Source organism: Pleurodeles waltl, chromosome 3_1, assembly GCF_031143425.1.
Source record: "Pleurodeles waltl isolate 20211129_DDA chromosome 3_1, aPleWal1.hap1.20221129, whole genome shotgun sequence".
NCBI classification, from domain to species: domain Eukaryota; kingdom Metazoa; phylum Chordata; class Amphibia; order Caudata; family Salamandridae; genus Pleurodeles; species Pleurodeles waltl.
In genome coordinates this window covers 1949239125-1949261665 of record NC_090440.1, presented here as the reverse complement: position 1 = coordinate 1949261665, position 22541 = coordinate 1949239125, and the positions used below count along the sequence as shown (strand labels likewise).

Here is a 22541-nt window from a genome sequence, read left to right as displayed (position 1 = left end):
TTTTAAATCTGCCTGAACATGTTAAAGATATCAGTTCTTTGTGTTTCTTTGGGCCAGATGTAGTAAAATCCGATTTTGCGAATCGGAAATTGCGAGTCGTGCGACTTGCAATTTCCGATTTGCAAAATCGGATGCAGAACGGTGTCTCAGACACTGTCTGCGAATCTCAATGGGCTCGCAAAGACCCACCTCATTAATATTAATGAGGTGGGTCGCATTTTGTAACCCCATTGAAATTCCCTGCACTCACAGGGATGGTGGCCTGCTGGAGACAGCAGACCACCATGTCTGTGACTGCTTTTTAAATAAAGCAGTTTTTCTTTTTGTATTGCAGCCCGTTTTCCTTAAAGGAAAACAAGTAGCAATACAAAAAAATTACGAAACCATTTAGTTTCGGTTTCTCAGAGTAGGCAGTGGTCCAATGGACCACTGCCTGCTCTGAAAAAACATTAATGGCGACATTCACAAAGGGGAAGGGGTCCCATGGGACTCCTTCCCGTTTGCAAATGGGTTACCACCAGTGTGACACTGGTGGTAACTGCGAATTGTTTTGCGACCGCGTTCGCGGTCACAAAGCAATTCTGCAGTGCGGCGCGAGTCGCAAATAGCAAGGGAACAACCCTTCCTATTTGCGAGTCGCATTCCCCTTTTGCGAGTCGGTACCGACTCGCAAAATGGGAATGTGCATCGCGATGCACGTTTTGCATGGCGCAAACTGCGATTTTCGCAGTTTGCGCCATGCAAAACACTTCCTACATCTGGCCCTCTGTGACATAACACTCACAATCCGCAAGCCCTCCATGCACTTTTCGGCCCAAGATCTAAATCACTGACCTCACTGGTCTTTAAGAAAAGAAGCTATAATCATCCAGGGGAAACACGCTCATTTTTCCCTGGGGCTTTTGTTACTGAATGGCTCTATGCACGTACAAGGAGCCTGCTGTGGCATCCCCCATACAATGGCCTTAATTCTTAGCCCAGTAGCTGTGAACTATAGCCTTTCTATAGCCAGGCAGTTAATGGGTGTCTCATTTAGATACAATATGTAGGATGTAGCCTTCAGAACCTCATTCCATACTCCACATGTGGTCACAGTGTGTTGTGTACAACTGTAATGCAGTCAGAGATTACCTTTGTGCTGTAAATATGATTCTCACTGATACATTTCCCCACCATGTCTGTGTCTCATCTCTCTACAGTTTCCTTACTTCCTCAACACATCTTCGCGCACTCACACCCTACCATATCTACTCCTGCTGCCCCACTTACTGACCCATGTTCAGTTTCTGAACTCTTAGTTAACACAATAACATCCTCTAAAAATCACATAAACCTCTCTCAGATGACTTCCCTCTTCTTGCCCTTACTCATGCACCTCACCTAGCCACAATTATCACCATAAACAATGAAGACCAGAATCACCCACCTATACTCATTTTTCCCCAACCATATCTTCCTCACTTGTTAGTTGCTATCACCTCTCTTGTGCAGCCTTTGTGAACAATTGCTAGCCTGTCAATCACTCCCTTTATACTCCCTCCTTTCTCATACTAACCCTTTTAAATCTGAGCTCTGCCTACTGAAGCAGCTCGACAAACCTTTTACTGCAAAGTGTCACAAACTCTGCTGCCTCTTTGGCCAGAGCAGATGTTTGAGCAATGCTCCCAAGAAGTAAGGTATTGGGCAACCAGTACGTCATATCCTGGGACCTTATCATTCTATCCCTTCTTTCTTCAACACATATGTGGCAGGAGCAATCATCAACCTCCCCAACCCTTCCTAGCCCTACAGGCTTTGTCACCATCGTAATCACTAGAGTGGTCAGGTCACCATTTGTCATCTAATACAGTATATACTGGGACCTCTGAAGCACCATCCTCACATTCTCCACTGCCACTCCTGAAAAGGTATCGGCAGTGTCCTCTAGCCAGTCAGAAAATCCTTAACCCCCTGTCACTCCAACAGGTACATGTCTTGTAACCTAATTAATGCCAGTTCATTAAGCAAGAACAGAATCATCACGTATCACCTAGTATCTGACTTAATTCCAGAAATTAGGTAGGGGAAAATGCTACACCAGTACTTAAAATATATATATATGTATATATATATTTTGTATTAGCAGGTTCATAAGAGCAACATGGCATCTTTACATGCACACAATGTCTCTTCACATTTCGATCAACACCCGAAACATAGCAAATTAACCCACCCGATAACTCTCCCCTCTTCTCCCCCCCCCCCCCCCCCCTCCAATTATGCTGCTGAGATGTTAGGCCGCGCTCCCCAGATGCCCGTGAATTTACTTAACGCACCTACACATTGAGCGTAAATTTGCTCTTGCCCATAAATTACATTCATTTTTTCTTCCGAGGTGGAATAAGATGGTGGGACAGGTGACTTCCATGCTTGCAGAATCAAAGATTTGGCAATGACAGAGGCAATGAACACGGTTTGTTTTGAACGTATTGTCAATCCAGGATGGCTTGATATGCCAAACAAAGCTCCGGCCGGATCTGGGGTCAGCGAGATTGAAACTACTGAACTCAGCCACTGAAATTTTTTTCCCCAATACTCTGTCAGATATGGATAAGAAGAACATATATGCAGCCAGTCCCCCTGGCACGTCTCACGTCGCTGGCAAAGATCTGACATGCCTGGAAACATTTCATTTAGTCAGGCCGGGGTAAAGTAAAGCATCCATTTAGAAAAAAAGCCATTTTTTTAAGATTAGCCCCTCGAATTGCTTTATATGACAGAATATTAAACTTCCTCCACTGCTGTAAACCAATCGTAACTCCTGTTGTTGCCTCGGCCCACGTCAAAAATGCAGCATATAATTTCAGACGAGAACCACAAGATTAGATTCCAATACCACCTTCCTATGCCCTGAAGGTTTCCATAAAAGCCAAAAACATCGAGCAGCTGGCTGGATCAAAAATCCTATCCACAGAAGAAAGAAAATGCTGGATTTGAAGGAAGGAAAACCTGAGATTGTCTGGAAGAAAGATCCCTTCAGATTGATACTGCTCCCATGGCCTAATTTTTTGTCACCTATTAAGAAATCTGAGAAGCTACCAAAGCCTGCCTGCTCCCATTTTTGTATGTAAACCTGACTTACGTCAAGTCCTAGCATTGAAGATTCACAAAGCATAATCGCCGAATGGAAGCTAGGAATTTAATACTTTTCCTGGATTGCCAAAATTCTGGCTTGAACTTCGCGCTGGAGTTTATACCTTGTGTGTTTGGGGAGTCTTGGCATTTTTAAAAAAAGGGGAAGCTGGTTATTACTTTCTATTATCATTCTTTTTAAATAAAAGTTGAGGTTGGGCACCAAAGCCGCTCTCGTTGCTCGACCGTTAGGGCTAGCTTTTCCAGCTGTAAACGCGGTTTTTGGTTGGTACATATAAGTTGACGAATCACTGAATCTAATTCTCTAAAATATTTTTGGGGAATTTTAAGAATCAAACTAGTAAAAATAAACAAAAAAAGTGGAAGAATCATCATGTTTACTAGTGCCACATGGTCTATGATTGATAGCAAAGAGACTTGCCACTTATGAAGAAGGTCTTTAGCCTTTTTAAACACCCCTATGTAGTTAAGGTAGAAAAGATCTGATACATTATGCGTAACATACACTCCTAAATATCTTTTAGGTATAGATGGATGTGACTGCACCCGAATACCTACAGGAAGGATCCGATCGTTCGAATGAAACGAGAGTGCCCCAGACTTTGACTGATTAATCCTATAACCACCAAGGTCTAAGAAAATCTTAATCTTTGCGAACCCCCTAGCGATATTGGCGGGATCAGCACAGAGATAAAGAATCATATCGTTGGCAAATAATTTTAGTTTAGGTGCTCGAAGTAAAGGTGGATGAATAGAATTATCCTGACAAAGAGAGGCAGCAAGATGTTCAATAAAAAGAACAAAGAGCACTGGGGAAAGAGGGCAACCCTGCTGAGTACCCCGTGAAACTTATATGGTATCCACTATTTGCGCATTGATAAGAATCTTGGCTTGAGCCTTGGCATATAAATTATGAAGGACTAAAGTAAATTGTTTAGGAAATCCAAATTTACCTAAAATCGAGAATAAGACCTCCCATTGCACGAGGTGCAACGCTTTCTCAGCATCAAGCATAATAATAGCAGCTAGACAGTTATTTTGCGAAAAATAGTCAATTGCATGGGCTAAGAAATTCGTGTTGGTTGATAGAAGCCTGCCTGAAGGAAAGCCACATTGATCCTCATGAATAAGCTCCTGGGCAACCAGCACTGTCCTAGATGCCAGAATGTTTGTAAAGAGCTTATAGTCATAGATACGAACTAGGCTGTTCGGGAGGCTTGTTCTTTTTTAAGAAGCTAACAACTATGGCCCTCGTAAAAGAAGAATGAATCTCTGCCCCTTTTAAGATCTCATTAAAAAGGTCCACTAAAACCGTGGCTAGTTGGCCTTGCAATGATTTATAAACCTCTGCCGGAAGGCCATCTTTGCTAGGGGATTTACCATTTGGAGAAGCCCGAATTGCGTCCGTCACTTCAACAAGAGTAATAGGAGCTAATAGTGACATTTGTTTTTCCCCGCCTAGCCGTGATAATCGCAATGAGTTTAAATAGTGGCAAATCTGTGATGCCTCTACTTGGTACGTGGTAGAGTACATTTTAGTACAGTGAGCAAGAAATACCTTTTCAATATCATTACACTGATGAACGATTGAGCCAGAATGCTCATCAAATATTGATTTAAAAATATTTTTATTCCATTTTTGCTTGACTGACCAGGCCAAGAATTTGCCCACATGCTCATTTTCCTCATACTGTCGCTGGAAACTTGTGTGTCGATTAATTATTATACGTGACAGATAGTACCCTTATTTAGTCTACATAGCGTTGCCTGATTGTAAGATACCACATGGTTACTGAGCGCTAAATCAAGAACCTGCTTGTATAATCTTCAATAGGGCCATAAAAACTCACAAAATCGATATTTGTTTTTAGCATTGATGTAGTGACAACTATCCATCTAGCCAGGGGGTCCCTATAGACCTGATCTATCCGCCCATGGAAATCCTGTGTAAAAAGAACATCCACCCCTCTCACTGCCGCATTCGCCGATGCAAAAAACAATTGAGTAATAAACTTGGGACGTTTTGGCATTTTACCCCGAAGTTTTAGACGAGTCTCCTGAAGGAGAAAGATGTGGGAGCAGGATGCCCTAAGCCAGCTAAGTATTACTTGAAATTTATCAGAGGTATTGGCACCATTCAAGTTACACGTTGCGATCCTTAGACTCTTTCCTGACATCTATACTAATAGAAAAATAAACAATAATATAACCCATGTCTGTGACCTCCCTTTCGTCTCTGAGTAGCATAAGTAAAGCTCCAATTTGATATATATTTGTACAGTGATCTCTCTACTTCCTCATTCCTTTTCGGCATAGTCCTTGGTCTCTTGATGTTCGGCCACCACATTCCAAACATGATTAACCATTTCTTATGTGCTACACATGCTTTTTTTCTGCCCCCTTCCTATGAACCCCCCCCAGGAAACCCAAATAGTGCCCGAAATCAGTGACCAACCCCATCCTGGCCTTCCCATGCTGTAAAGTGACACCCTCCTTTGTGACCCATCCCGCAACCACCCCCCCTCCTCTGCTTCCCCCACTTGAGTGCATTGGTGTGGCACTCTGAAACCCAAAACCCCAAAGAGCAAGCAAAGATAGGCTGCGCTGTATACACACTTATCCAAAACAATTTGTGGATCTCCTCTAAGGAGGCCGATTTTCTTGACACGGTTCATCCTAGGACCCCTTATTTCTACTGCTTACCTAAGATCCATAAGGGAATAACACCTCCCCCCGGTCGACCGATCGTATCAGGTATAGGCTCCGTTTTGGAACCACTTTCAATTTTTTGTGATCACTTTCTACAACCTTTAGTGAGAAATTCCTCTACCTATTTACAGGACACTAAAGATGTCCTCAATCTGATCGAGTCTATTAATAATACCGGCGGTACACAAGGTATTATTACCTTAGATGTAGAAGCATTATAAACAAATATCCCCCAAGAAGCTACTTTGCAGGTTGTGGAAACAGTACTTCTGAATGATCCCACTCCTCCTTCCACACCCGTAGCTTTCCTGATGCAATGCGCCTCTTTGGCCCTCACAGAGAACTATTTTCAAATTGAGGACCAATTTTTCCACCAGATTAGGGGGACATCGATGGACAGTACGTTTGCACCAAGTCTAGCTTGTTTATATATGTATGACTTTGAAAAGAAATTTATTCTGTCACAAACCAATCCTTTTCAAGATGATATTAAACTATGGCGTCGCTATATAGACAATATTTTGGTCATCTGGCAAGGACCCCTAACAACAGCAGAAAACTTTACAACTTGGATCAATACTCTTGATCCCTACTTGAGATTTACGGCCCATGTGTCTTCTACCAATCTACCTTTTTCTGGATTTGATGATCTCCATTGACAATGGCAAGTTGACAACCAGTACATACCACAAACCAACAGATCGGAACAGCCTCTTACTATATGAGATTCATCATCCTAAAGCTTTAAGAGATAACTTACCTGTGGGACAGTTTCTGCGACTTAGACGGAACTGTAGCTCCCCACTAGAATTTGAACATCAAGCTAGCACTCTCCAAGAAAACCTTCACGAACGACACTATCCGACCAAGATTGTAAACTTAGCCCGGAAGAGAGCTAAAAATAATCAGAGTGTGGTTACTGGCCACTAAAGTAAATGTCCCACAAACACGAATAACTTGTGTCTCCACCTTTACCCCTTTGTCGAACAACATTAAAAAATGAATTAACAAACGCTGGTCGATATTGAGTAGTGGCAGAGTTGATCTCCCAAAACCATTATTTGCTTTTAAACGTACCGCTAACATCAAAGATATGGTAGTGCATACCCGCCCACGTGTTGCCCATGACACTCACACTCAGAAAACACTGTGGGACCTACCTCCAGTTGAAGGACACTATCCATGTGGTAACTGTAATGTGTGTACATTAACGAGACGTACCACGTCACTTGACCTAGAGCCTATCGGGAGGTGGCTCCTAAAAAAGCACACAAATTGTAACTCTAAGCACTGCATCTACATGATTACTTGCCCATGAGAATTACGTTACATTGGGATGACTAAACGACCAGTCAAGATTCGCATTAATGAACACAGGAGCAATATTAGATGCCGCAGGGTCTCTAAAAAACGTAGTGCACATTTCATAGAGACTTCACACACTCCGGATGATCTCTGGTGGGTGGTCTTGGAAGCCCCTCATGTGTGACCCCAATGACCCAGACTTTCTTTTTAGAACTGAACAGTGCTGGGTCTTTAAACTAGGGACCTCTATACGGGGCTTGAACGATGAAATTCCATGGACTATGCTGTCCTCTTAATTGATTTTTCAGTTAGATATTTCTTTCTTTTTGATTAGAACTTTTGTCTTATCCCATTTTAGATCCTTGCTAGGTCTTACGTAATTTTTATTTATTTTTTATTTATCTTTACTTCATGTCCTAAGACAGTCAAGTTATAGAGGATTTTTTCTGCTTCCTAATATTATAGACTCGATATTTTCTTATTTGTATCTTTGTTGATAAAAACCAATTACTTGACCTCCTGATGTATTCCACTTTTTACTGCACCTTAATATGACTTTATTCACAACATTGACCTTAGCAGAGATATCATACGACTAAAAAGTGTGAGTGGCCCTTTAATGAAGACTAAGTCCGTCTTCTATGACAATTACTTTCGGGACGCTCACTAACCGGAATTCTCTTCCAGGTCCCAACGCATTTAGTTCAGCTCCGACAAGCGCCCAGTTACTATGAACAGGGACTCTGTCAGGAGGGTAGGTGAATCGGCCTACTTCCACTGCGGGACTCGTAAGTGCCTCCTCTTTTTACTGTTGTTAATGATATTAGCTTACATGCATACGCCCTGGTCCAGTCATTCTTCTCTGGACCGATGCTGCATTTGACTCTCGAGTGATTTCACTCGTCGTATTTGAACAATGGTATCTTCTCTACAACAGTGGATTTTTGACTTTTTTTAAAAATATACATAATTTCCCAGTTTCCTTCCCATATAAGACGAACTGTGATAAACATTGATCTTACATTTTGGCTGCCCGTATGTTATTAGTTTATCTCTGCTATTGATTAGAAGTTGACTTTCATTAATATATCGACTGTATGCGATATGATAACAACCGTACTATCAAGGTGTACTTTTGATGACATTTTTCCTCCCATGACTATGATACTCAGAGATTGTTTGTTCCACTTCCTGACGTGTTACCTATGGGGCTCTATCCTGAGACTGGGGATGGTAAGCTGAATTATCTCATCTAATTATGTGATTTTGCACGATTAATAAATTCACAAGGGTATTTTTGGTTACTATTTTCGTATGTGCTTGTCTTTTCCTAGGGCGACCTTTTTTGACGTAGCAGGTAGACTCAAAGTAAGTGACTGCTCTTTGCTTTTGACCTCCCTATTAGGGTTGGCATTAAATTATTGTTTGGAGAAGTTGTTATTTTTGTACTGGTCCTGATGAAGCGTCAATGGATCCGGCTGGACCACTAGATGCGAAACATGTAGACCCACGAAATGAGGCACCAGAATCGGTTCGGTCCTCTCATGTTCTTGGAGAGAGTAAGTGAGCATCACCCCTCACCCATGTACTCTTTTCTGTGATTTTAACCTTGGTCCTCATCTTATGTTTGCTGATTAAACTTATGATGTACGTTCAAGATGGGTAACCAATTTTAACTCTTTTTCTCTCCCTATTGCTCAGGTATTCAGATTTAGGTAGTTCACCTATATGACCTGTTTTTCTTTGCTACATTCAGAGCAATACGGTTAAGAGCCCCCTACGGGGAGCCCGTCAGGCATTGCACTACCGGTCCGACGAGGAGCTTTCCCGATGATGATGCTAGTCATCCAATGTGATGCGTGAGGGTTCTCGCTCCTGTAGGATTAGGCTCTATTTTTCTCGCCTTGGAAAAGTGCACCTGTATATTTGATTAGGATCATTACTGGGAGATCGTGCACTGGACCATTATTCTCCTGGTCCCTCCCCCTCTTTATTTTGTTACACCCTTATCCAGACACACCGAAGGAAAAAAAAAAAAACCCTCAGATCCCCTTTTCCTTAAAATGTCATCACCATGAGACTATTTACTGAGCAACTCTAAGAAGTCTCTAGCCTTTTGAACGTTTTGAAAAATATGGGCCTTGCCTTTGTGGAACACTTTTAAGTTTGCGAGCTGGACAATACCCGCTGAAATGATAGTTCTCAGTCGTTTTAAAGGCCTTCGCTCTAATATCATGGGATAGCACCTGCTCATTAATCCTAGTGTCCACAAAATTTACAATGATTGTACATGGATATTTAGAAGATGGGAGTTTTGTAAAGGGGATCCTATGTACCCGGATGATCAGCAAGTCGGCCTTGATCTCCACTTTCTCTGGAAGGATATATTTATAAATTAGATCAGTTATTACTTTGGTCACTGGAGATGTTGCTTCAAGCTCTTCAGGAATCCCAATAAATCTCAAATTTGAGCACCGTGATCTGTTTTCCATGGCTGCTTGTTTAAGCCGATGCTCCTCTAGTTCAGACTGCGTTTGCACAATCACTGCCTCCTGGCAGATCTGAGTGTCTTCAAGGTCCGAGACCCTTTGTTCAATATCCGAAACCCTATGCGAGAGCTAGGTTAGGTTAGAGTTGATCCATTCCAGCTGATGGTTAATTTTTCTGTTTGCTTCATCTTGGAAAATCTTCAGCCCATGAATCTCTCCTAGAATTTGAATAAGTTTGATCTCAATTGAGGTAGTTTTTGGTGGAAATATGGACTTAACCGGTGTGACTCGGCCAAGTACACACCTATAGCCACTTTGCATAGTTATTCCCATAAAAAATACCCTATTCTAATTTCCATATTGTCTTTGAACAAAACGGCATCCTCTCAGCGTTCCTAACAGAGGCATTGCATCCACGTTGATTGCTATTTGAGAAGACATCAAGAACACTGAATGGAGTTGCTGACATCCTCCTTCCTAACTTTTCTTCAGTCTTCAACACTGTTGACCACCAGCTGTCTAAGACCGAGAGACACAGGGATCCAGAGTACAGTTTTTTTACAAATCCCAGCTCACACATAGAGCCCAAATCGTCATGCTGCTGTTTTACAAATAACCATTCACCGTTGAGTGGGTGTTGATCAAATCTAGACCATCAGTCCACTCAGTTCGTGCTTGTTTATCACTCCCAGATTTTGTCAATTCTTTTAAGCATCCAAGTTACAGATAAGCAGCCAATACCAATATCTTCCCCACACTGAAATGTCCATCAAACCTGGACACCTCTGCCCTTATTTGCATGGTTCAAGGACAGCGGTCCACTTTAAATCCCAACTTAATCATAGTATCTGGGAAGGGATTGAGAAAGAACTCAGATACCTTGTCAGAGAAAGAAGGGTAAAACGGGCAAGAGGAAGACAGAGAAGTGCTTGCTTGATTGTCTAAAGTACTCAGCATGAACTGGCATTTGGTAACGGTCTGATGTGCAGTTGTGACCTCAGGTGCCAGATGAATGTATTTTTAATGACATAAGGTAAAAGCCAACAAGTAAGGGCACATGAATTACAAAATAGGAACTGATGCAGAGAGGAGGGACCTAGAATCAGAAAGTAACTTACCCTGTTAGAGGGTGGGTTTGGCAGTAGTGAGACCAGATGTAGACCAGTATACCAGTTCTGATCTCCAAGAAGCCAAAGAGCAGGAATCTCCAGCACAGCAGCAAATCAGCAGTTTAATGAACAACAGATAAACATGAAGAGTCAGCAACTCTGACTGAATAGGGAGAGGAAAACCTTAGAGGAACTGTGAGGGAGTGAGACCACAAAAGTGATAGGACGCAATGTTGAGTGTACAAACTGAACGTAAGTGGAAAATCAGTAAAACTAGGATGTGTTGTCAGGCAAGAAGATGTGTGCATGCAGTTCTACTACTGTTGATTTAGATGTTATCCTCTGACTGAGGAAGTGCCTACCCTTCAGGGGTTAGTGGTCTAATGCTCATCAGGTGCCATTGCCCAGCCTTCCACAGCCTCCAGCCCCCTTCATGTTCAAACTGCATGATTCTGTGATTGAAGTGAGAAATGGCTTTGCGCTGCTACGATTGCATACAATGGATGTACACCAGTGCCTAATTTGTGCTTGTTGTTTGCGGTGTGGAGCACCGGCACTTATTCTGATGGCCAGCACTTATTCTTCTGCCTCAAGCATTTGCTGTGAGCACAAGACACATATCGGAAAGAAGGAGGAAGAGAAAAATGAAAAAGCGTCACAAAGGGAGAAAGCAGAAAGCTGCAGGAATGAGCTGAAGGGGCAGGGAATGGTTTTAAGTGGATTAAAGAGGCCTGAGATGGCCTCAGTATTCCGTGTTACCACATTTCATTGCAGGAGCCGCGTATTTAAGAGGAGGGCTTTGAGCACCAGCACGTTTTTATTTATAAATTAAGCACTGATGTACACAGATCCTATATTGTGCAACTGTATCTGTGACCCTTTCCCAACATGCACTTGACCTGAAATCCTGATAGTAAATCCCCTGTCCCCGTTGAAAGACTCTTGCTACTCTGGGATATACTCTCTGCATATACAAATTAAGCTGCTTCAGAAGACCTCCCAGAAATATCATACCTTTTTCACTTTACTAGGTACTGTATATGCTGATGCCATGTCCTAGAATCTGTCATATACTCTACTTCAGGTGCACCATCAGTAAATGTGGCAAGTGGAGGAACGCCTGCCATCACTGTGGCCAGTTTTATTCTATAGATGTGTACCACAGGATGTACTTGCCAATTAGTGGTCAGTACTAGTCTGTGGCTTTCCCTACTAAATCTGGAATCTTTAAGGGGCCTATGAGTCTAGAGGTATACTTGGGATGAGACCCCAGGAAAGAGAGGTATTTTGTGGACATCTAGACTTTGCCCCATTGGATGATAAGGAGAGGTTCCTGCTGGTGTAGGTTGGTGCACCTCTAATCTGCTTTAGCCTTCAATAATTGTTTCTACATGGTCTTCCTAACCATCTTTATCTTTTTAACAAGTGTAAGACTGAGAGGAGCATAGAAGAAGTGGTGGCGGGTAGTATGCAAGGATGAATTCTATAGATCCAGTAAAAAGGAGATGTTCCTAATGAACTGTGAAAAGAGTTACTGTAAGCAAAGTCAGCTAAAGATATCCATCTAGACAACTCTGATGTTTATCAGGAAGCCCTCTAATATTGTTAAAACAATTAATTGACTCAGTTTGTCCATCGGTCTGTGAACGACTAATGATTTAAAATGGATAATACCAAATCTTTTCATTTATTTAGTCCAGAGGTGTGCAGTAAATTGTGAACTACTCTTTGTAATTATAGTATAGTGTAAACCACGAAGTCTGAAGATGTTCTCTAAAAAAACTGGACTACTTTAACTGCTATAGGAAGTTCTTTAAAATAAAAAAAATGGCACATATGCAAAAAATAGTCTTTGATGCCTTAAAGAGAGATAAGTCAATGTGAGTCTGGAAGTTCAACTATAAAATACATAGAAATATTTGACCACAATTGTTGATGCATAGGGAAAGATTGTTGTGACCTCACAGGGCTAGTCTGGGAGGCCTTGACTTATATCCACATGCAGTACATTGTTGTACATAATTATTGAGAATGATATTTAGTCCTGGCTACCAAAAATCACAACTAACTAAATCCTGCGATTTTCGTTGCCTTGGATGACCAGCTGTGGAAGAGTCATGACACCATCTTAGCACCTGTTTCTGTTATTCATTACTGGGCAAACACAGGGTCTCTGGATAGGATAACAAAGTTCCTCTTTGCTGCCTCTGATGTTCCTGATTTAACCTTTGAGCTGGACTGATGGACCCTTTGAACCAGGAGGAGAGTGACCATTGAGCAAGATGAGCACCAACACATTTCATCAATCCTGAATATAAATTTTTATGATTCTTTTACACTCCAATGTTATGATAAGTCCCTTTCAAATAATGATGCAAATGGGTGCAGACCTATTTCATAGCCAACAGTTCCCTGTCGTAGATGGCATAGTAGTGTTCTGTACTGATTAGAGTTCGGAAGTGGTATGCTAGTGAATGTAAAATGTCTATCTATAGGTCTTTTTTGTGATAATACTATTCCCAGATTAAAGAAGGATGCGTCGATTTTGCAATAAAGACAAGCTGGATGTCAAAGGATGGGCGCAGTCGTAAACGCTTTCTTCAAATCCGAGAAGTCTGCTTCCTATTTTTTTTCCAACTGAAATGCAGTTGCTTACTTACTTAGGTTGACAACTGTTCTAATTAGGGTGGGAAAATCCTGATTAAAATGTCTGTAAACACTGGCAAAACCTACAAACTTTTCGATATCTTTGATGGTACTAGACTGAGGCAGTTCTAATATAGTTTTTACTTTGGAGTTATTGATTTGCATACTTTTCAACAATATTTGAAATCATAAAAAGGAGATTTCTGATACCTCAAAAGGCATTTCCACATGTTAGGCTAAAAAGAATGTCTTTGTAGCCTATTGTGCACTTCCTTAACATATTCCTGATGTTGCTGTAAATTTGTAGAGTAGATTAGGTTGTCATACAGGTATACCACCATAAAAATATCCAACAAGTCTCTGAAAACATTGTTCACAAAATGCTGAAAGACAGCGGGCAGTGCACAGACCATATAATATGACTAGAGTTTTGCAGTTCTCATACTGTCTTTTAAATGCTGTCTTTCACTTACGTTCCTTTCTTATCCGAACAAGGTTACATCTCCTCAGAGGTAAAATTAAGGAAAATGTTGGCTGACTTGATCTGAATAAGACAGCTATAAGAGGGTGGTAAGAAACTGTTGTTCTGGGAATCAGTAAGCTTGCACAATCATAGTTGTGATGGGGAGGAAGAAAGTCTGTTCTCCAGTCTTCGGTCTTTCATAGATTCACATGCTTGAATATTCCCCGTCGTCGAAGTGGGCGTCCCATGGTTACCTTATAAAGCAGCACATGTTAGTATCATAGGCTATAATGGCAATGCATTTTGTGTTTATTAGCCTGTCTAGTTCCCTTTCTAAAGAAGGACCAAACTTGACCCATGACCAATCAAACACCACCACCCTCCAGAACACTCCCAACAGAGGCTATTTCCCTCAGATTTTCTACCTCACGGCATGTGAAGGAGTCTCCTTGAGCTCTGCACAACTACTTGTTTTTTCCTCACAAATTTATAGAAGAACTTTATTCTTTAGGAGGTATTACTCCAACAACCTGACTGGATATGCCCCATATTTCAAAGAAAAGCCTTTTCAGGGCTTGTGACACCTGTGGGAAGAAAATACTTCACTCAGAGAATCCTCACAAGCAATGTATTCATTGTTTATATCCGGATCATAAGGTAAAGGACTGTAAGATCTGCCAAACTTTCTCTCAGAAAACTTTAAAGGGCAGAGAAGGTAGGCTTTTTTTGTGGCTCCAGAAACTCAAGACCAGAAAGTATCCTTTATCTGAGAAGGACAGTGATAATTCCTCACAGGCCATAACTTCAAATAAGAGGCAAAGAATTGAAGAAAAACATTCTTCAGAACCAAAGGCAAAGGTTAGTAAAAAATCCAGACATACTGATAGTGGGAAGGAGAGGAGGTACAAAGATCAGCCTTCAACCTCCAAGCAACATATACCTAAGTCTCTGCCCACTACTCCCTGAAGGAAACTATTCTTAAAGATGTCTCACAGACTGCTCCATCGACTTTGAGAGTAAAATAATCAGATTCAGCGTCAATGGAAACTGCCACAAATAAACCAGGGCATTGTCGACAGTAACAACAATGATGGTAACTCCTACCTTTTCCTCACTGAGTTCTCCTATGATACTGGCATCGTCTTCGATGTCCTCTATGACAATTGTAACAGTGAAGGCTATCAAACGCCACTCATTTGATGTCCCATCGATGACGACCTACTTGAGTTGCTCGTCTGCACAAACAACATGGACACAGGAACAATATGCAATAACCTCACATTGATGACGCCATCGACGAACAGCTCGTCCACAAGGGCAACGTCGATGACAAAGATCTCGTTGTCAAAGCTTCTGTCGATGGTGGCTGTCTCGTCTAAGAACACTCCATCGACGGGCTGTCGACGACTATTCCAGATTCAAGAATTACGATGGTACCATCGTCAACAATAGCTTTAGCATTGGTGGAGGAGCATTCACTAACAAAATCTTCAACAAAATGACATCATACTACCATATTAACAGGTGCGCAATATGAAAGATTGTTTCCGCCGCTATCCCTCATACCTTTAAAGGACAGATCATCAAAGTCTGCAAGACTACCTATACATGCATCACCAAGTAAGGCCCTGCCTTACCCGCCTATCCATCTCAGGCAACAGGGGATCCAGGTATTCCCATACTTGATTGATTGCCTAATAAAAGCCGCTACTTCAAGGCAAATAGCAGAGGCAACAGCCACCTGCCTTTCATTATTCAACAGATTGGGCCTCATGACAGATTATCAAAAGTCACAGCTCAAACCAACAACAAGGTTAACTTTCTTGGGAGCCATACTGGACACAGTTAAGAACAGGGTCTTTCCCTACAAGGACAGACAAGCAAAGATTCACCAACTGCAACCAAACTTTCCAAAAGAAAGTCAGTTTCCGGATGTACAATTTGTTCATGGGAATGATCTCCTTGTGCATTCTTCTAGCCCCAAACTGTCACTTACGTATCAGGCCCCTCCAGCAACAACTTGACGAGCAGTTGATCAAGACACAGAGCTCGTTCGATGATCCCATTCACATTACGCCAACAATGAAATCGGAGATTTTATGGTGGGCACAACCCTTGAACCTAGTGATAGGACTAGAATACCTACAAAAAAATACCAGATTTCATCATAACAACAGATGCATTGCTAGAGGGCTGGGGAGCATACCTTCAGGACTTGAGGATAAGTGGAAGTTGGTCCACAGAGGAGAGAAAACTCCACATCAACCAGCTGGAACTCAGGACTATTGCCCTAGCATTGAAAGCCTTTCTTCCCAAAATAACAGGCTCGTTGGTTCTCATTCGAACAGACAATACAACCAGTATGTTCTATCTGAAAGAACAAGGAGGAACACATTCTCAGGCACTCTCTGCTCAAGCTCAAGACATCTGGAACTGGGCGCTTCAAAATTACATCTTCATAAAAGCGGAGCATGTACCAGGAGTATACAATCTCCTTTCCGAATTGTTAAGCAGGACCACCATTACATACCACGAATGGGAACTAAGGGCCAGATGTAGCAAAGGTTTTTACCCATTCTGTGTCTATGGGAAAAAGTGTTCGTACATATGGCCCCATATCGGCACAGGTTAAAAAATCTATTCCAGCGCTGGGGCAAGCGGAAACTAGACCTGTTTGCAACAAGGGAGAACAAGAAATGCCTGTACTTTATAAGCTGGCATCCCTAAAATGGGGAATGCATTTGCAATGCAATGGTCAGGAGTATATGCCCATGCATTTCCACTGATTTCGTTGATCCCATAAATAATCAACAAAAATGAAGAGAGAACCTTGCAGACTCCTTCTAATAGCCCCCAGGTGGCCCAGGAAGTACTGGTTCACCGAACTCCTTCTCCTCTCAGAGCAGCCTCACTGGCAACTCAAGGTAACAGCGGATCTCTTGACAATGAACAACGGCCAGATACAGCATCCGGACCCAACATCACTACACTTATCGGCCTGGATCCTGAATACAATGAGTTTGCATCTCTACTCATTCCAGCAGAGTGCAGAGAATTACTGGCCAAAGCAAGATCCAAGACAACAAACAAAACCTATAAGCTCAATTGGAAGCGTTTCTGTCTTTGGTGCAAATCCTCAAACATCCATCCACTCAAAGCACCGCCAGAGCAGATTCTTCCGTACTTACTGCACTTAGCAAAATCCAAACTATCTCAATCTTCAATAAAAGTACACCTGGCTGCAATTTCATGCTTTAGACACGCCAATAACGTGCCATCCTTCAGCTGTTGTCGAATTGTTAAACAATTCATCGAGGGACTCTTCAAAGTTTTTCCCTGGTTCGGAATCCCCCACCAGTGGGGTATCTGAACGTAGTCCTAGAGCAGCTGAGGAAGCCACCATTTGAACCAATAAACAGATCTGAACTAAAGTATCTTACCTGGAAAACAGCAATATTCACGGCAGACAGTGTTATCCTCAGGACAAACCCTAAGTTCATTCCGAAAGTTCCATCGGATTTCCACTTAAATGAACCAGTTGTTCTCAGAACTTTTTTCCCAAATCCGCAAACACCATCAGAGAAATCTCTCCACTCACTAGATGTCAAAAGATGTTTAAAGTTCTATTTGCACAGGATTCATCACAAAAGGAGATCGGAACAGCTGTTCCTAGCATATGGAGGTATCAGAAAAGGTCTCTCAGTAACAAAACAAACTATTGCAATATGGATTGCTGCCACTATTCAGTATTGTCATGCGCAGACTGGTAAACATTTACAAGGCAGAGTAACAACCCATTCCACTAGGGCCATGGCCACATCCACAGCTCTCTTTGCAGGAATGCCATTTCAACACATCTGCAGGGCAGCAACTTGGTCCAGCAGGCACACATTTACAAGACATTATTGCCTGGCCGAGAGCATAAGACAGATACGGCTGTGAGACAGGCAGGGCTACGACATCTCCCTTCATTAAGGTGAGCCTCTTTCTTCATGTCCCACCATCCGCTAATTGTGTTTCTCAAGAGCTATTGTATCTTTAATTTTACTGTATTGCTTATTATTCTGATTCAAGCATGTGAATCTATGAAAGATACAATACTGGAGAAGAAGATTAGTTACTTACCTATAACTGTAGTTCTCCAGTATTGGTATCTTTCATAGATTCACATGCAACCCATCCTCCTCCCCTTAGTGGCTCCCCTCACTCATGCAACAGGTTAAGGGCACACTAGTGCTCAAAGATCTGAGGGAAACAGCCTCTGTTGGGAGTGTTCTGCAGGGTGTTGGCGTCTGATTGGTCGTGGGTCAACTATTCGTCCTTTTTTATAAAGGGAAGTAGATAGGCTATTGAACAGAATGGGCATTGCCATTATAGCCTATGATACTAACATGTACTGCTTCATAAGGTTACCGTGGGACTCCCACTTCGACGACTGGGAATATTCGAGCATGTGAATCTATAAAAGATATCAATACTGTAGAACTACAGTTACAGGTAAGTAACTAATTTTCTTCCTTTTTTGACTTTTACATGAAGACATCTGTAAAGCCAGCATATTTTTAATTGCAATGAGATGGTGTTTCAGAGAGCAAAACATTTCACTTCTTACATCTAAGTTATTTTTTATATTAGATAGCACCTTTATAAGCAGTAGGAAAATGAAATGGCTGGCGACTCCCAGTCAATCGAATGGAGATCCCCTGAGAATTCCAGCCTTCCCTGATTCTCAATGAAGGTGTTGAGAACTCAAATACCTTGCCAGAGAAAGAAAAGTAAAATGGGAAAGGGGAAAATAAAATACAAGAGTGCTTGCTGTGTTATCAGTAATACCTAGTACGGACTCAGGTCTGGTATTAATCTCATGTGTGGCCCTGACTTCAGACTGCAAATGAAGGGATTTGTGAACAGATAAGATAAAAGTCAACAGGTCAGTCAGAGCACTAGAATTACTAAATAGGACATGATGTAGAGAGGAGGGACCTATAATCAGTGGAAGTAGCTTACCTTGATCCTGGGCAGTTTTGGCAGTAATGATACCAGGCACTAGCCAGGATAAGTGGTAGGATGAGCAACATATAAAAACAGGCTTGGTAGCAAGCCTGAGGGGAAAGAGGAAAATTTGTGGGGCACCAAGAGGGAGGAAAGGAAACGTGGAGAGCAGTCAAGTGCCGATTCTACTACCCCTGGCCTTGGTGTGAACCCCAAACCAAGAAATCCCCCCCGAGTGATTAGCGGTCTAGTGCTTCTTAGATGCCATTGCCTAGTCTTCCACAGTCTCCAGTTCCTTGCTTGAATGGTGTGAATAAGAGTGAAGCAACAGGCCTTTCTTTGATTGAATACCATGGGTCTGCACAGATTTTATATTGCATAACTTTCTCTGTGATCCCTTCTCTGACCCACCATCCTGAAAAAACAGGGCCTCACCTGTAAATTGTGGCAAATAAAACTCCTTCTGCTGCAGTTGATTGGACTACTCCCAGTCACCTGATGGAAGTAATGAACCTTGGTGCTATAACGTACACTACCATTTAACTCCAAACATAGGTGTCTAAAAGTGCTTTCTGGACCATAAATGCTACATCATATATTTCCCTGAATAGGCTTTCCTCCTCACAGATCTAGGTCTTTATAATTCTAGTGCTGACATATCTTGACTCTGACAGTGGGCTTTACATTTGACAGGTACATACTTTGTGTCAGTGGTTGTTGCTGGTCCCTACCAGCACGTAATGTAGGGGTCTGGACCTTGCTTGATACCATATTATTTTAAAATAATAAATACAAAATAAAGTTTGCAGAGTGAGTGACATTTGCCACTCAGATCTATTATTTCTGCCAGTGTTTTCCAGAAATGTAAATACCAAAATAAATAAAGCAGGAAGACAGGTCACTGGGTGTACTGTTGACAGCAGTACTGCCACAGCTAAGATTGTAACTATAAAAAGATTAGTTGTTTGTCTTAATTAGCATAACCACAAGGAAATCATTAAGTTCTTGTTCTACGTTTTAAGGATAATGTCAGCTTCTCTGAAGCTGTGCAGGAACCACAGCAATGCAAACTTTTCTTATGACGAGAAAAGATACATCACTGATTCCCTGATACTTGGATCGAGTAATGCAACTATCATTACTGCTGTAGGTGCAGTGGCACCAGCACCCAGTGGTGTGGGTGGCTCACGGCACCCTGATTGTGTACCCAACAGGAGTCATTTTGTTCTGCTTTGCCCTATTTTTTTATATTCATGGAGAGATGCTTCTGAATTCTTCTTGAAAAATGTGGACTTGCTTACATCTCAGGTCAGGTATGACACTCAGCTGTGGGAGGCGTGAGTTGTAGCAGTGCATCAATAGTTGAGTGGGAGGTAGCCTCTTAAGAAATATTTTGGGGACCTGCACTTATTATTTTTCTTTTTTACCAATTAAGCACTGCTTTGGTCTCCTTTATGTATCTAATTGGCAGAATATCAAAAATCCATAACACCGTTTTGGTGACTTTTAAGGAGGTAACCAATGCTACCATACAATATGGTCTGAAAGGCTATAGAACGTTGCTTAACCCCTTCGCTGCCAGACCTTTTCCCCCTCCTGTGCCAGGCCTTTTTTTGGCTATTTGGGGCAGTTCGCGCTTAGACCCTCATAACTTTTTGTCCACATAAGCTAGCCAAGCCAAATTTGCGTCCTTTTTTTTCCAACATCCTAGGGATTCTAGAGGTACCCAGACTATGTGGGTTCCACTGAAGGAGGCCAAGAAATTAGCCAAAATACAGTGAAAAAATCGTTTTTTTTTTTTAAATGGGAAAAAGTGGATGCAGAAGAAGGCTTGTGTTTTTTTCCCTGAAAACGGCATCAACAAAGGGTTTGCGGTGCTAAAATCACCAGCTTCCCAGATTTCAGGAACAGGCAGACTTGAATCAGAAAACCCAATTTTTCAACACAAATTTGGCATTTTACTGGGACATACCCCATTTGTACGATTTTTTGTGCTTTCACCCTCCTTCCAGTCATTGACAGAAATGGGCATGAAACCAATGCTGGATCCCAGAAACCTAAACATTTATGAAAAGTAGACAAAATTCTGTATTCAGCAAGGGGTAATTTGTGTAGATCCTACAAGGGTTTCCTACAGAAAATAACAACTGAAAACAAAAAATTGAAATTGAGGTGGAAAAAACAGCAATTTTTCTCTACGTTTTACTCCGTAACTTCTTCTTGCAATGTCAGATTTTTTAAAGCTTTTTAAACAAGAGTGGGGACTGGGAGATTATTGGTCCAGTGCACAGTCTCCCAAACGAACCTGTTATATCTATATAGGTACACTGTTCCAAAAGAAAGAAGAGAAAAGTCAAAAAAACTTTTTAAGTTCTATTCAGCAGGGGCGAATCTATGCTGGGTATTTAGGAGAGCCCTCAAGCACCCGATAGGGTGACAGGTATCATCATTGGGCTTACTGCTCGTCAGACTGGTGCTGCAATGTCTGGCGGGCCACCCAGGATTCTGGGTGGCGCTCAACCGTTGTTAAATTGCCAAAAAAAGGTCTGGGATGAAAACTGACTAAGAAAAGAAACGGAGAGTATAGAAAGAGACAAAACTCTAAAATTGGCTCTGAACCAAAACCATAATTTTAATGAGTCAGAAACAAGGTACAGGCCAAGATTAAAACGGGGGTGTAAAGAGTGTTGATGGAAATAATGTACCACTGCACTCTATGACTAGGGAAGGTAGTTTACCTAATCCTAAATGGTCAACATGTTTCGCGTCTTCGGTTGGTCACAAAGTGATCCTATGACGCTTCTTCAGGACCCCAAAAAAAGGAAATTGTTATTAAACTACTTCTCCTGTGTATCAACAATTGATCAAGTGCTAAAAAGTCACTTACAAGTAGAAGACAAAGTATGTCCAAGTCAGTTGGTCAGTAACGTCGCCCTGCATAGAATCGACAAAACACATAACAATTAGTGCCAGTGATAAAAACAGAAGAACAATTATAGTGACAACCACCCTCAGTGTGTAGTAAAAGAAAATAAGTAAAAATTAGAAGCTTACCATCCCATATTAGAGATTGGGCTTCCTAGGTCTGCGCTAGCATCAAAATACACACGAAAGTACGGGGTTCTCTAAAAGCGGACGTTGCGGATATTAGCGTAGCCCTGGGTTGTATGTATTCCTATTTGGAAGGGTAAAGTCAGTGGAATGTCAGTTGGAAATTACCGAGTGGAACAGCGAGGGGTGGGAAGTTTTAGAGCCACTCTCTGTTTTTTGTGATTTCTTTCTTCAACCGTTGGTGAAAGAATCAAGTACTTTCCTGAAGGACACCACACATGTTTTAAACCTGATTGAGAACATCAATTTAAACAATAGGGCACAAGCCCTCATCACGCTTGATGTGGAGGCTTTATATACTAACATTCCACAGGAATCTACCCTGCAAGTAGTGGAATCTGCCCTTCTTGCCAGCACATGGTCATCCCCCACTCCAGTCCACTTCATCATGCAATGTGCTACATTAGCGATGAAAAAGAATTTCTTCCAATTTGAAGATTCCTTATTCCATCAGTTCCAAGGGACATCAATGGGTAGCACTTTTGCACCCAGTCTGGCTTGTTTGTATATGTATAATTTTGAGAAACTCTTTATACTACAAACATCCAATCCTTTTTATAATAAGATCACATTGTGGAAAAGATA

The 22541-nt window shown here is 41.8% G+C and overlaps 1 protein-coding gene across 1 annotated transcript in view; it reads right to left on the bottom strand.

Annotated features, from left to right (window-relative positions):
* SLC6A4 (solute carrier family 6 member 4) overlaps positions 1–22541 on the bottom strand; it is a 328754-nt gene that overhangs the window by 163364 nt on the left and 142849 nt on the right. The gene's annotated exons all lie outside the window — the stretch shown is intronic.